Genomic DNA, 7206 nt, shown 5'->3' on the forward strand with positions numbered 1-7206 from the left:
CAAAAACGGTAAAATCAACGAACGTCTTTTCATTCTGAGGGAGAATTTATGGTTCATTATCAACTCGTAAACATCAGATTAACATGTTTCCTTCAGATTGAAACCTATAATATTTGGAAATAGTTTGAACTTGCTTCATAATGATGCTTCTGTTTTGTGGTTGTCCTGCCTGTGTGGGCTGGACGCGCCGCTGTGCTGGGCTGCGTATCCGCGCGTGGGCGCGCTTGTCAGGGAGAATAAAAATCTTCCTCCAGCCTCAGGTGCGTTGGAAGCAGATTTTCAGGAGATTTAGAGATAAATCATCTGAATCTTTGCTGACATCCAGCCGCCCCAAAGCACCAATCAGCTGTGGCCTCAGACAAATGCAAGCAGGCAGTGAGACGGTCACCACGAGGACTTCAGCCACAAACACTGACGCTTTACTCTGTTTGTGCTTCACAGGGATCTGGGCTGCTCAGGGGGAAGGAAGGCCTAATTACTGCAGAACCAGCGGGTCAGCAGCGGGTCAGCTGATCCTACATAAAACTACCATTTTCACAGTCATGTTATTGTTTATCATGTTTGAATTATTAGTTTTAGCTGAAGACTGGAGGGTGAAACTTCAGAACTGAAAAACATTTGCAATGCTGGATTTGAGGGAAGAGGACATCAAAATGTTCATGCTAACGCTAAAAGCTTTAGCTAAAGAAGATGTTATAGAAAGTTATATACCTTATGAAAATAGTAATAATAATAAAACAATTCCTATTTTAGCTAGTAATTCATAACTAAACCTTCCTGTGGTATGAAAGGCAAAGCCACTCTGAATAAGTAAGTACTGATAAAGGTTTATTTTTTATTTCTCAGACTTGGTGACGAGTCAATAAAAATGATTTATTAAATTTATCGTCCAGCTTTTGGATCTGGAAGCAGAGCCAGAAGTTAAGTCCACTTTAGATTATTTATGCAGAACTAAATCATAAAAAATGACTAAACTCAAAGTAGATCCAGATCAATCCAACATTAATCACAGAGGAAAACTCAAACCCTCAACATTTATTCCAGTAACTCGTTTTATAAAGGATGCAGTCAGATTTGGTTTATGATGCTGGTAAAGAAAACTCAGCAGGATTCTCTCCTTCAGAACCGGCCGGGTTCTGAAGGAGAACGACTGACTGGGGATGACCCAAAGAGTCTCAACGAAGCCCAGAATTATTCAAACCCCTGGCAGATTTGGGTTTAATTTAAACCAACATGTGTCGTCTGAATGGGAGTAAAAGTATCGGCCCTTGCTTCTCTTAATCAGTTGAGTTGGAAGGTTTTGAAATTACTTATGCTCTTACTTTTTACATTAAAACATGGCTGTCAACACTTCTTAAAGCCACGGTACATCAGTGACCAAACAGATAAATAAAAAGCTGAGAAATGGATGTCGAGTCCTGAAAGTTATAAAATTCACTGCAGTGATGCGATCAGCTCTGATTTATGGAAACAAGGTGAGTAACCGTGACGACCAGCGTCTCTTTTCTCTTGAATGATCATTGTTTGTACACTTCGCTTCCTGATTTCTTCAAAGATTTATTTTATTTTATTGTCACACTAAGAAGTTGTATTGTAAATGGGAAATTTAGCTAAAATAATTTCCCTGAAAGTTAACCAAGTTGAAAATGTAGATATAAATGGTTAAGATGTTACATCCATCACAGAGGAATATAAAATCTAAACGTGAGATGTTTACCGCCCGTCTGTCTTCAGCTGAAACACGATCCAGATCCACAACGGCTGCCAGTCTGCAGGAGAAAAATGAAAGATTAATAAAGAAAACTGTCCAGACAAACTCATCTTACCTGCACAACAAAAACTCAGGATGGGAGCTGACAGGCTTTGCTAATAGAAACCAGTTTAACGTGACTGCTGCTGCGACTGGACCAGCTGAGTGATGGATTCAGCCGTCTGACTCAATGACTCCCATGTCGGGGTGTGTGTGTGTGTGTGTGTGTGTGTGTGTGTGTGTGTGTGTGTGTGTGTGTGTGTGTGTGTGTGTGTGCGTGTGCGTGTGTGACTCCATGGTGGAGTGAGATGATAAATGTGTGTGTGTGACAGACGTCTGCTGGTGACGGATGCAGAAGGCGGTCAGAAATTTGCCGACTCACCTCAGGAAACCTGCTGACTCGTCTCCATCAGGATTCCAGGAGGAAAACTGAGGAAAAATCCAGTTAAAGTTTTAATGAAGCTGCTTGAGAACCGGGCCAGAGTCCCATGATAGTAACCAGATCAAATCCAGAGAAATGAGAATTTAAGCTAAGAAATGAAAAATGCTTTTTGCAACTTGTCATTGAAATTCAGTTTTTTGGGATTTTTTTCAAATAAAAACAGACTTAAGCATCTTTGTAGGATTACACCAAGTTCATCTAAAATAAGTTTTCATTATGAAAGAAGATTTTAAAGGAAACAATTTATTGTGATTAGACCAAGAGTGATCAGGTTTTGGTATTTTGCTGAATAATTATTTCTGGTTTTTGTTTTTGACTCTAGATGCTGCAGAAGCAAAAGAGGTGGATCAGCAGAGCTTCTGATCAGCAACTGATAAAAGTTTTTGGGAAAATTATGTCCCAATATTATTAAAAACAAGCAGAAGAAACCAGATTTAGTGAAATAAATAATGAGCTGAACAACATGAAGACCAGGATAAACCTGTTAACTTAGCAAAAACTAAGAAGCAGAAATGTAACATTTACAGGTTTTAATCTCTTTCTATTATTTTTTTAAAGGGCATCAATGCTGATTTATTTTTATAACTGATAAATAATTCAGCGTTTAGATGCTAACATAAAGCAAAGCAGGAGGAGGTGACCAGATGCTGTGGATTTGATGAAAAATTGTTTATCTCAGTCATTTGAGACGTGGATTTGTAAAAACTGACATTTCTAATGTTGTCTTGTCCAGTGATGCTCAGACATCTCAGGGTCCAGCCATGAATGAAGAGGTCAGCCACAGCGTTCCTCAGAGCGGCTCTCTGCTGCAGACCGGCTGTCCAGAGTGAACAGTCAGAGGTTTTCACTTTCACTGCACGGCTTGTCTGGATTCCTTTTTCACATTTTTCTTTATTTTTCAGTTTTATTGTCACTTTGTTCCCAAACACTCAGAGGAAGAGTCTCTCCTCTTCCTCACTCGTTCACATGTTCTGCTCCTTATCGCTCGTCTTACTCTGTCTTCTCTCAGGCGTCGGACCCGGATCTGCCGGAGGGTTTCAGGAAAGCTGTTGACAGAGGAAGGTCGCTCTGCTCAGTGATTGGGGAAGTCATGGACACTTCACGCTGCAGCAGTCAGAGGATCGGAGCGAATCGATGAAAACTCCCACACCGCTGCAGGATGCTCTAATCAGGCTCAGGCTGATTGATTCCTCTCATCCTCCTGTTTTCCTCTTCCAGACTTTCTGTTTACTCTTTTGTTTCTGACTGGCTGCCTGCTCTTTGTCTCATCTGTTTTCTCCCACAGCTTTTCTTTTTTAAACATTTTCTCTGCTAACCTCTGCCTGTCACTTCCCCTCCCTGACACCTCTTTGCTTTTTCATCACATCCTGTCCCCACCCAGATCCTTAGTGCTTGTGTTCATCTGCTGCCTGGAATAAAACTAGACAACGGTAAGAAATCCTCTGGTGGAACTGTTCAGAATCCTAAATGCTCCAGGATCAGATCTGTTGGTGGTGAAACGGCTTCAGCTGACGGAGAACAGATTGTAGAACTAAATAAACTAGATTGTAGAAACATTTATTCATTGACTTGTGTCGCTTTAATCTGCTCAGCGCGCCGCTCTGACGCGCTCTGCATCGCTGCATGTGGTGGAAAATAAAAATGAATGAAATGAATGATGGCAGCGTCCAGATTCTGACACCAAGCATCTCTCACATCAGGAAGGCAGACAGGATTCCAGGTTGGAGGAAACTTGTGGGTCAGGTTCGCACTGGATGAAAAATGTTTGTAGAAAACTTCAATCAGCAAAAACATCATTTCAGAATCAAACTCTTGTTTTTCGGCGCAGTAGGCAGAGTGGGGTGTACTTATTTTCCTTTGACAGTTTAACGAAGCCGGTCGGTTTCTGATTGCTAATCTCCGTCCGCCTGCACCCGTCCGCTCTCCTCCTGCTGCCCGTTTGTCTGCATTTGTTTCTCTGCAGCAAAGAAAAGAAAAGTTTTCATTCCTGTCAGTCCGATCCATGACTCAGCAGGTTTCAGAAGAATCATAGCAACAACGACTCTCAGTGGATTTCAGTCTCTGTTGTGGAGGAATTTAGAACATCACCTTATCACCGTTTCTTAATCCTAACGCTGGCAGTGTGGGCCGGTACCGAGTACGGTTGGATCTGCTGGGATCGTAGAAACGTTTCTACGATGGGAGCCGCTCCGTTTCATCCAGACGTGATTTTTAAATACATTTTTTACATTTTCTTTCATCTGAAGGCAGAACTTTGGACCAGTGAGGACAGAGTTGCTTTGCTCTTCTCTCTTGCTGGTTCTGTTGTCTCAGGAAGAGTTTAACACCAGGATGTAGTCCATGTTCTGGATCCGTCTCAGTGTCCTGGTTCCTAAAAGTCTCCAGCTGAAGTTCAGACATCATGAATCTCCATCAAACTCTGGAATGGATTTATTCCACAATCCATTTAAAGTTCCAGTTACTCACCTTCTGTTATTTTTTCTACACTTTTTCCTTCCACTTAACTTCCCATTGACATTCTTGGACCCTCTGTAGTCAACCAGCTGCTCCAGTAAAGATTTGTGGCTTTCAGAGAAACATTTTGTTACAGGGATGTAAGGTCAGACAGGATGGGGCTGTAACCGAATGTTTTCTTGTCTCCTGGGTTCTGATGGTTCTGTATCTTGATCATCAGCGGGCCGACCCAGACCCAACGCCCCACTGACACACAAGAACATCTAACATTCCTGTCAGGGTTTCACTGAACATCACCTGCAGTTACTCAAACTTTTGCTGTTTTGTCCTCTAGTTGCCTTCTAAGGTTCACACACACACACACACACACACACACACACACACACACACACGCGCACACACACACACACACATGCACGCGTACACCCCAACACACACCTGTCAGCTTGTCTCTCAGCCTGGCAGTCAGTCAGGCAGCCATGTTGGATCACCGGTGGCTGAGATGTTGGTCGTGAAACGTGAAGCTTCCTGACTTTCATAACTCAGCTTCTGCTTCAGGCTGAAGCTCTTCCTGCTGGATCACAAATCATTTTTCATTTTCTGGAAAAAAATCTTTCTTTCACTCCACTGTAATTTGTCCTGAAGATAAAAGTCCCGCTGCAATGTGACATTTTGTTTTCGAGGTCAAATGATCTGATTCAGCTGATTTCAGCGGCAGGATGACAGCAGTCGGAGTTTAAAGTCTCTGGTCTGACTCAGTCATCCGTTCCTCGTTTTGCCTTCAGAAAGAAAACGATTCGACTTCCTGTGACAAAATCCACCGTCAGGAGGTTTTATAGTGACTGTTAGCTTGTAGTTATTTTGTCTGATTGTAGTTTGTTGTGCAGCATGCAGAGTGTTTGACTGAAGCCCAGCGATCTGCTGCTTCTCCTGGTTTCTACATTTAACCTGAGGATAAACGAATCCACTGGATGAAGGTGTGATAATAATTAACACTTTACACCTTTAATCACTGAGGTACTATTCATTCACACTGAACTTAACCACGTAAATATGCTGTGAACAATGTGGCTTATGAATCAACAAATGATTCCCTCCATCAGCCATCATCCAAATGTTTTAATGTCGGTGTGTTTAGCTTGTTAAGGTCCTTCTGTGCATAAAAAGCCAGAAGAAATGGAAAAGAACAACTCCTCCTCTCGGCTCCCAGAGGCTTTCGGCCATGTTGGATCGCTTTCTGATGAACCTGGCAGAAAGAATAAGCAGCAAAGCAAACATTTGTTCAAACAGATCTATCTGGGTTACGTTGTGTCGAGTGCTGCGGTGTGACGGTGTCGCTCTTTAAAAGCTCTGCTCAGCGGCGGATCAATTATTTATCGTCTGTTCTCATTCCTCTCTCTCTTTTTCACCTTATTTTGTGACTTCCTCCCAGCTCCCCCTCCTTCCTGTCTGGAACGCGCCTCTCCTGATTGACAGAAGTGATGCTGTCTGCTTCTCCTTTCACTGACCTTCAACTTCCAGGAACGCATGCTCAGATGCAGCAGTCAGTGCTCAGCCAGACTGCTGATGGTTCCTCCCTCTGCCCTCCGTCAGTGGGGAATCAGTGCTGAGGAACCAAACAGCAACGTTTTAATTCCTTAAGAATCTACTTTATTTATTCACACACTTATTTTATTTTGAGTCGTGGGATTGTTTTTTGTTTTTTTTGCATTTTAGTGGTGAAATCTACAACAAACAAAAGCAATAAATTTATTCATGTCGATTATTTTCTTTAATATTAGTGAATCTTTAGTCAAGGTTTTTGCAGGGTGTGTAATTAATTATTTGTATTTTAATGAAACTATATATTAATAAAATAAATATTTTCAATCCTAAAACTGTTTTTGCTGCTAAACTTTTGAATGAATAATTCAGTGAGGCTGTTCAGGCTGCAGGATCTCAACAGTAAAGATATTTATTGTTTGTAATCTGTTATCCAGATTATTCAACCATCAGATTGGTGCAAGGAGCTTTTAAGTGTTTCAGGAGTGTCCTAGTCAAAGTTTGGTTGGGAGATAAAGTTGAGGAAGTTTGACCTGACCTTAAACTGGTTCCAGAATAGATTCCTCCTCTGTGAAGTTAAAGAATCCACATTTGAATCTATTGAATTAAAGACATTTAAATATTTCTGCTGATCTGAAACGTTTATGTTTCAAAAAGCAGAGGTCGTCTGCAAACTTAGAAACATTTTCTGAATCAAAGAATCTGCAGGTTGGATGAATGAAGACTGGATCTGGATCCTGCATCCCTCCATTCCTGTCCTCTTTATTCTTTCTGTTTTCTGTTGTGATGCATAAATAATATTAAACTCACTGGAGTTTAAATCCAACCCTCACCAGTGATGCAGATATCAGCAGACTTTAGCTAAAACCTCAGTAAGAGGAATTATTTTTTCTGCTCTTTCAACTTCTTTAAGTCTTTTATGAACGGCGGCTTTTGATTCCCTCTCTGCTCCATCCCTCCTTCTCTCCCTCCTTCTGTCTGCGTCTCCGTCTCTCTCTTTAATGGTAGTATTATCCCT

General features: G+C 41.6%; 1 long non-coding RNA gene across 1 annotated transcript; it reads right to left on the reverse strand.

Annotated features, from left to right (window-relative positions):
• Positions 1-1711: 1711 nt before the first annotated feature.
• LOC111612173 lies at positions 1712-6166 on the reverse strand. The gene is made up of 3 exons (XR_002754452.1): positions 6056-6166; positions 2133-2179; positions 1712-1769 (listed from the first exon to the last, which is right to left on the reverse strand). It is a non-coding gene; the product is annotated as an uncharacterized LOC111612173 (long non-coding RNA).
• Between the last annotated feature and the right edge of the window lie 1040 nt (positions 6167-7206).

The sequence above is a fragment of the Xiphophorus maculatus genome, chromosome 19 (genome assembly GCF_002775205.1).
Source record: "Xiphophorus maculatus strain JP 163 A chromosome 19, X_maculatus-5.0-male, whole genome shotgun sequence".
Classification (NCBI taxonomy): Eukaryota; Metazoa; Chordata; class Actinopteri; order Cyprinodontiformes; family Poeciliidae; genus Xiphophorus; species Xiphophorus maculatus.